Source organism: Miscanthus floridulus, chromosome 1, assembly GCF_019320115.1.
Source record: "Miscanthus floridulus cultivar M001 chromosome 1, ASM1932011v1, whole genome shotgun sequence".
NCBI lineage: Eukaryota > Viridiplantae > Streptophyta > Magnoliopsida > Poales > Poaceae > Miscanthus > Miscanthus floridulus.
Window position 1 is genome coordinate 85,843,375 of NC_089580.1, and position 8,833 is coordinate 85,852,207.

The 8,833-nt window shown below is 49.4% G+C and overlaps 1 pseudogene; it reads right to left on the reverse strand.

Moving 5' to 3' along the window:
• Positions 1 to 403: 403 nt before the first annotated feature.
• LOC136488870 (GDP-mannose 3,5-epimerase 1-like) lies at positions 404 to 4,354 on the reverse strand (annotated as a pseudogene).
• Between the last annotated feature and the right edge of the window lie 4,479 nt (positions 4,355 to 8,833).

The following is an 8,833-nucleotide window of genomic DNA, read 5'->3' on the forward strand; positions in this document are numbered from 1 at the left end:
ATCCACAACCGGTGGCGCGCCGGCGTGCGGCGGTGGGGACGGGACTGGGACTGCTGCGTGCCCGCGCGAGCGCTCGTTTCGTTTGGACCATACCCGAACACGTCGGATAAAGGCGTTTCCTTCCCAACCAGTTCGCAGGGAATATTACTGGCATCACCACGCACAGCAACATGGTCCCGGTGTCAACGCCACTCGTCAGAGAAAACGACGATAGCTCAACCAGCCAGCTAGTGCCACAGTGACGTCTTCCTTCCTTGGCAGTCCCTGCAGTGCTATTGTTATGTTATGGGTAGAAGAAATCTGATTTCTGTGGAGCTCGTCACATTTGGATGCAGAAAGCTCAACAGAGTTACAGAGCAGAGCCATATCATATCAATCTAGGATCATACATACATACTCCACAGAGTAGAAACAGGGAAAATTTTATTGCCGGTCATGGCCACAGGAGTACAATCAAGGTACAGAAGACATGCAAAAATGAACAAGGTGCATGGCATAAATTAATGGAGCGGTGAATAGATAGAAAAATAGAATGAACCCCCCAAAAAGGGGCCCAACAGTACTTTTGCTGCTACTGTAGCATATATTCTACCGTCCAAACTCTCCAAACAGTACGTCATATCCCACTACGAAGCCTCATCGCTCAGAGCCCCTCCTTGCCGTCGGCGGAACGGAGGGAGCCCAGCTGCACGGGCGCCTGGGTGGACACCACCTTGGACGACCCATAGGCCGCGATGTCGACCCCCTGGGTCTTCTCCTTCTCGATCTGCTCCTTGATCCAGAAGTAGGTGAACCTCAGCCCATGCTGCAAACATTCCAATTTACAGGACAATCAGGAATTGTTTAGTGCAAGTTCTAACCAGCCCTGGCATACATTCCTTATGCGTCATTCCACGGGCTTAAATGGTATTATTTACATTTGTTTGTCCCAACACCCTCAACATGGAGATGGAGGGTACTTCACCAGAATAATTTCAATATATACCAAGATATGTACTGCAATATCTAGCAAGATGGTGACAATACCTTGAGCTTCATTGTTGGGGCCCAGCCAAGCTTCTCCTTGATAAGGGTGTTGTCAGAGTTGCGCCCACGGACCCCCTCTGGACCAGGGATGTGGTGGATGGGCAGCTTCCTATCCTCAAAGCTCAGCACGATCTCAGCCATCTCGTTCATGCTCACCATCTCATCGCTTCCGATGTTCAATGGCTCGCGGAAGTCTGACTTGGTCAATCTGGACACAACGTGGTACCATACCATGTTAATTCCCCATTGCTACACAGGTAACTGTTTGGTTTGGTGTTTGGATGACATCCAAAGCACACAGACATACCTCAGAACACCCTCGACGCACTCGTCGATGAAAGTGAAGGAGCGGGTCTGGAGACCATCGCCCCACATCTCAAACCTCTCCGTGGATGTCTGAGCCTTTCTGCAGAAGGCGGCCGGTGCCTTCTCACGACCACCTGTTAGAATAGAAAGATAACATTTTGATCAAGTTGAATTATCAGTTTATCACCTCACAATCACAAGACAGGTTACTGAATGTATGGCTTCAGTCACTAAAGAACTGGTAGGTTTACCTTTCCATGTCCCAAAAGGGCCGTAAATGTTGTGGAAACGGCCAACGCGACACTCAATACCAAAGTCCTTGGTGTAGTGCTTGCACAGCTCCTCAGTTGCAAGCTTCTCCAAGCCATAGGCGTCTTGAGGCTGAAAGGTAACAGATCCGTGTCCAAGGGAATTTAAATGAGTACATGAATATGTCTAACACACAGAAATGTCATTGTATTTCAATAAACACACCTCAGCAGGCCAGGCATCAGATTCCTTCAGCTCACATTTGTGTCAAGCTGCTTGAACTCAGGGTAAATGCATGCACTCGAGGCATAGAAGAACCTGCCAGACCAAAATGATATAAAATATAAGTGAACATGAATAGATCATGCAGAGTTGAGACACCGCACTAAGGAAGACAGATTATTACAGAAAACAGCGACAGTTTTAATATCAGAAGTGACCAGCTTGTTTTCCTTAAGGTTCAGTTAGGTTAATGTCAGTATCAACTTGACTACATACAGATCTGGATTGAATAGTATTGGAAAATCCAGCTGCCCAAACAGTATCCTGACTCCTGAGCTTCACAAAGACTAACATGCATAATAAAGGTTGTTTATATGTAGCAGCCAGGTTCTTTGACAACACCTAATCAAACAACATCAACTAGATTACATGTGGAAGTTAAGATTTAATTATAGAGGAGACCACAGCATTCACCAGCCAGTAAGAAAATGAAGTGGCATACCTCTTCACACCATTGATACGTGCAGCCTCTAGCATGTTGAAACTGATCATGGTGTTGTTGTACATGATCACAGAGTGATTTGACTGGATGAACCCCATGCCACCCATATCAGCAGCAAGATTAAAGACATGGTCGAACACCGTGGGTGACCTTCAGACAGTTGTCCATGACCCTGAGATCAACAAGGTGGAACTCATGGCAGAACATGTCTTCAGTCATGTGCTCATTCTTCTTCCAGTCAGAGGCAATGATGTAAGTGGCCCTCGCTCTTCAGCCGGCGAGCAATGTGGGATCCAATGAAACCACCAGCCCCAGTAATCGAAATCCTCAGCTTCTCACTTGGCCAAGTAGGGCTCCCTCTCCAGCTCAGCATAGGTGTACTCGCCATAAGCGGTGACAGGTCTTCTCGCCGCTCCCCATTCTGTGATTTAACAACATTTGAAGTAACACAATCAGTATATAAAATAGTTGATTGCATAAGAACTATAGTCGATTTATCTATTTAATATGGATGGACATAAACGTATAATTGAGATGGCAAGGAACTGCATGGATGTCATGGCCAAAAAAGTTAAATGATTAAAGAGAATACTTTTTTTATAAAAAAATGATTAAAGAGAAACAGTACAATGGTACAAACTGCTGTATCGTACACATCAATTGCTAAAGCTCAGCTCATGAATCACACATCAATTGCTAGAGTCCAGCTCATGAATCATCAATGTATAGTCAATGTGTGACATAGATTTAATAAAACAAAACAAGATGATACATTGATACCAAATTATCAGCCAATCATGGGCTAAGGGAATCTTTACAGCAAGTCGTGTATGCTGGTGGCAAATAAACATTGTCCGATATGGCATCACGGAATCTGAACGCGTGTATTCATATAAGCTTCTTAGTAACTCAGAGTACCGTTGTAGATCTGGTTGACTTAAACAGAGCACAAAGCTCATTAATAATCCCAGGCATTATACAAGGCTATGAGTACGTGCAAATCAAATCTAAACAATCAAATTCTAAGCCTCTTACTTTCACCATTGACAGTAGCAGAGTAGCAATTCCAACCATTTCATCATGATAAAAAGGAGAGAAAGAAACAGAGAACAGAGTTCATTATCATAATAACTAGACATGACAGGAGGTTATGACTTATGAGCGTAGATGAGCGGAATTCTAAGCCTTGTACCTCTAACTAATGTCGGCTATATGAGAGTCGCACTTGCCAGTTTCCACAATTGAGTGATTCACAGGTAAAAGTACAGAAACCAAGCTGTAGAAAACCCCTGAATTTCAACTTTTACAAGAAGAACAACCGTGCCTGAATCATGTATCTGTGCAGACAGCTACCCAGCCGCACCAAAACTACAGTGGGACATGAGAATCGGATCTTGGCAACTCATGGCGGCGGAAAAGTCAACCGCCATCCCCAAATCGAAGCAAAGAGGCTGCAGTGCACCACGGATTTCACAGCAAAACAGGCAAGCACAATAATCCTAGGATTCCCAAGGCAAGTAGGATAAGATGAAGATGAACCAAGGCATCCCAGATTGTTGCCAAGTGTTCCTCCACGGGAATTCCTCCTTTACGGGAGTCGGGACGGTTGCGTGGTAATGGACGGATTAACGAAGCTACTACCGAAAAATCCTAAAAGATCCCCGCCTTTTCCGACACAGCCGAGGCTAAAACCTGCATGCGTGGACTCAGTTCAGCCGAAAGACACATCCGCATCGTGCATGCAAGGGGAGCGGCGCCATTGCACGCCGCCCTGTACTGGGTACCCGGAGGCCGGAGCTGTTGCCGCGCGGAGCCGAGAACCCAGAACCAAAGCCAGCCAGCCAGCCACCGGGACGAGCTGGCGTGACGGAGCAAGGAAAGAACATAACAGAAGGAGATCTCGGCGGGCTTACCTCTGCTCTGTCGGGCGAGGGAGGGAGGAAGACGAGACGACCAAGACGCGGGGGAGAGGATAGGAGACGGAACGATCTCCAGTGGTGCACAAGGGTGCTTCTCCGAAGGCTGTTTGTTTATTTATAGAGAGAACGGTCACAGGGCCACGGGATTGGGGTAACCGAACTTTTTTGTTGGCAAGGAAAAGCGCGACGAGATTGTAATGCCAAAGGTTTGACAGATTGTTTTTTTTTTTTGTCCCTTCTGCAAAAAAGAACGTTTTTAGCTCGTTCCTGCCAAGTGCCAACATTTCCCCTTTTTTCACGGTCACTGTGATACTATCAGTTATCAGGCACGTTTATTACGTGTAGTATATACCACAAAGTATATCTATACTGTTGTTAGTATAATGTTCAGATTAAAGACATTCCTGCAGTAGTTGTGCCAACGAAAAAATGCCAAGCTCTACGGACCTACACTACATAATATAGAAAGTTTAGGGATTCAAAAATACACTTTGAGAGTTAATAGAACCAAGCAACACCTCTTCAAAAATTAATAGACCTATGATACATTTTACTTTTCTTTTAACTTCCTTTCTTCTGTTACGCCGCCGTCGTCACTTTCCACTCGAGAAATTCTTGTTTTTCTATGTTTACCACTAGCAATAACCAATAAGCTCAAAGTGTTTTCTGTTTGTATCCCCAACTATAGTATTTTAGTTTTAGGACGTTGAGACTTTTTTTCAACATACGAGACAATCTATGTTTTAAGGGTAAATTTACTGCACAACATCCTTCAATGTTGATATTTGCTCATCGACATTACTTATTATTATCTTTGTTATAGGATATCATTTAATTATGGCAATTAGCTCTTAGACGGTCTAGCTATTAAAATAATAGTTTCTAGAAGTAGAGGTGAAAGAGAAGTTAAAAGTAACCTTTATGCCCTAGCTATTCTACCAAACCATTAATAGTTGTCTAAAAAAATCATAAACCCGGGGTCCCCAATGGACCCACTTCCCTACAAAACTCAGCCCAGCAGGCGGCGCAACGACAGCACGTACCTGGACCGGCCCAGATACACAATAACAGGCCAAGACCACGATCCGGTCCCCGACCAGCACCTTCGGCCAGGAGATCTGGTCGAAGCCCCAACCGGAAGGCCTGATCGTGGTGGGACCGCGGTCCGACTCCGATCCCCTTTCTCCGATCGAGGATACGCTGGACCTCTGCTCGCTGCTCTTTCCTGACCGACACGGTCAGGGCCGACTAGGAACGACCGACCGGGGACACCCGCTCGGTGTGGGCCCAGGGAGCAGGCGGAGTAGATAAGGTATGGCGCTCAAGTCAACCGCAATACCGAGGACCGTACCCAGCCATGCCCTGCGCACCTGCAGGACGATGCTGTCGGGCCATGTCAGACGAACACTGTACAGCCTGCTAGACGCGTCAGAGCATAAACAGTATTGTGGGCGCCGTCGTTTGTCGTACCAAGCGAACATTGTACAGCCTGCCAGACGTGTCAGAGCATAAACAGTATTGTTGGCGTCGTTGTTTGCCGTACTAGGTGAACACTATGCTGCCTGCCAGATACAACAGAGCATGAACAATAAGGTGGGCGATGGCGGCGTAAACAATATGGCGGGCGATGGCGGCCATCTCGTATCCGATGGCATAGGCAACAAGACTAGGCAGCGTCCGTATACACTCTCTCTCTCTCTCTCTCTCTTTCTCTCTGACCTGTAAGGCCATCCCCTTCAACTATAAAAGGGGATGCACTCTCTCCTAAAAGATGACGAACCGAGGACACGAGGACTCGACGACTCAATGGCTACACAGGCTACCGAACACAGTCTCAACAGTCTTAATAGCTCGCAAGATCGGGCACACAGAGACGCACATAGAGCACACGCTCCGACACTTGGCATACGTTTGAGCCCCCGTCACTCTCTTCCACTCGGATTAGAGTCCGACCAGGCCTTTTACACCCCCACTTCATTCCTCACTCGTTTGTAACCCCACATCAAACTTCAAACACCTAGGCTCAGGAATAAAGTCACCAACCGACCTCAACTGGACGTAGGGCCTGTTGCCTGAACCAGTATAAATCCTATGTCATTGAGTGCTAGGCCACATCTGATCACAACATACGGCAAATCTATAAATATTTACTTGTTGGCCACATTTCGCATCGATAGTTGGCGTCGTCCGTGGGGAGAGACACCATGCGTTCACGCTTTTGGTCATCGGATGGCCCACCATTCCACCATCTTCGCCATGGCGGGCTCGAGCGATACGATTCGCTTCGGCTCGCTAGAGTTTCCCCTACTCCCACTTGTTGGGATATGGGCTCCTCCCGTCTTCGTGCCACTCCAGACCTTCCTCTTCGGGAGTCTGGACTTCATCGCCGACTAGCTTGGTGTACTCCGCCTCCATGAGGAGGCGCTCATCCCGCTCGTCCATTGGAGGAGGAGTGCCCTCCACCGGCTCTGGGCCACTCGACGACCTCAATATCGAGACACCCGTGCTTTGCCTCGAGCCACTGCTAGGCTCAAAGCCTACGGTGAGTGATGTACATATTGTTCTTTACTCACTGTTTAACACCTTCCGCCAACTCTTCGGAGGGTCCCCATTGTCCCCACCACGACCGTCGTGCAACCAGTCCCCCTATGGCTTCACGTCCCCCATGGATGCGTGCGTACAGGGGCTCCAAAGGATGCTGACGCTGCCCCCTCTCATGTCCAAGTTTGTGGGGTTGGTGGGCTATGCTCCCGCCTCCTTCCATGACCTCATCGATGATGAGGTCAAAAGCAACGGCTCTAGCATGGGCAACATCATGGCACCTAGCCACCCTCTGTCTTGGGAGTGTGCTATGGTGGATTCCCTGGGACAGCCACCAGAGGTAGTGGAGTCTCTATAGACTCACACCCCTCTGGCCCCTAGTGCGTAGGCCCTAGCGCATGGGCAAAAGCACAGCGAGGAGTTACTATAAAAGCGACAGAGCCAACCGCCTACACCGACGCGCCCGGCGCATCATGATGTGCCACATGCGCATAACCCAGCGAGCGACACTCGGGGTCGTGCCCGTCAGATCCAGTGTAACATCCTGGACAGAGGGGATGATCCCCCTCAGTTTGCGCAGGCTAGCCTGAACATCGCTGCTGCGGAGATGCTTCTACATAGCCTCCCCGAGCCTACCAACCCCAGGAGCAGGAGATCCACTAGAACCTTTGGGCGCTGGTGGAGACTGCCGCCATTCAGCAGGTGGAAAGCTCCACGTCTCAACATCGGCACGTGGCCTCTTGCTTAGCCATGGGACTGGGGCCGCACTAGTTGAATCACTCTGTCCACTCACCATAGTAGTTGCCGGGCATGGAGCAGGAGGCCGCAGCTACGCCATAGCCCAACCCAGCGCCCGCTCCACATTGACCACCTATGCATGAATGGCTCGAGACGAACCATGATGCTCGTAGCGTCATCAACCATCGACGGTAGGCCTGGCACAATGATGACGACCATCGAATGGAGGCGAGAGCAGGCGGTGCGGCCCCAGACCTGACCATCGAGGAGTGCGAGGACATGCACCCTAGGTGTGGTGGCTGACCGAACGACTGAAGCCCCCAACCTGGATGGCCTAAGGTCATGGGCCTTTAGTCGCCGCATCTAGAAAGTATTGTTCCCACAGCGCTTCCGATCGCCCACCAACATCGCCAGGTACACTGGGGAGACGAACCCTGGTATATGGCTTGAAGACTTTCGGCTTGCCTACTGAGCCAAAGGAGTGGATGATGACTACTTCATCATCCAATACCTCCCCATCTGCATGGGGGAGCATGTTTGAGCATGGCTCAAATTCCTTCTGCCCGACAGCATCCACGACTGGGCGGATCTCAAGAGGGTCTTCGTTGGAAATTTCTATAGGATGTATGTCCATCCTAGGAATTCCTAGGACCTTAAGAGCTACCAACAGGAGCCCAACAAGTCCCTACGGGATTACATCCGTGGGTTCTCAAAGTAGTGCAACTCCCTTCCTGATGTCGTTGACGCAGATGTCATCAGCGCGTTCCTCTCTGGGACAACCTGCAAGTCCCTGATCCATAAGCTCGGCTGTGTGAAGCCTCGTACCACCCATGACTTTCCCAACATCACCAAGAACCATGCCTCTGGCGAGGAGGCAGTTGGGGCAGTCTTCAGTGGTGGTTGGGACAGGGGCAAGGCCAAGTGTGAGGACCAAGGCGAGTGCCCCTACACATAAAAGGGCAAGAAGAACAAGAAGGATCAGCGTCGACTGGCCAACCCAGCTTTGGTCGCCACGACCGACCGTGAGGGCAAGCAGCCCCAGCAGGGCCAGCCCGACCACTTCGACAAGCTCATGGAGAGTCCATGCACCAACCATGCCTATCCTATCAAACACCTCTATAGGGACTATGAGCTCCTCAAGCGCTTCCTATGACAAGCCGCCAAGCCAAAGGAAGGGAAAGGTAAGGAGGAGGCGGCCAAGAAAGGAGGCACGGCGGGCAAGGCTGAAGATGGCTTCCCCAACCCTAAGAAATGCCTCATGATCTTTGGGGGATCCGACGCCATCCACTCTAAGCACCAGCACAAGGTACGCTATAGAGAGGCATGCACC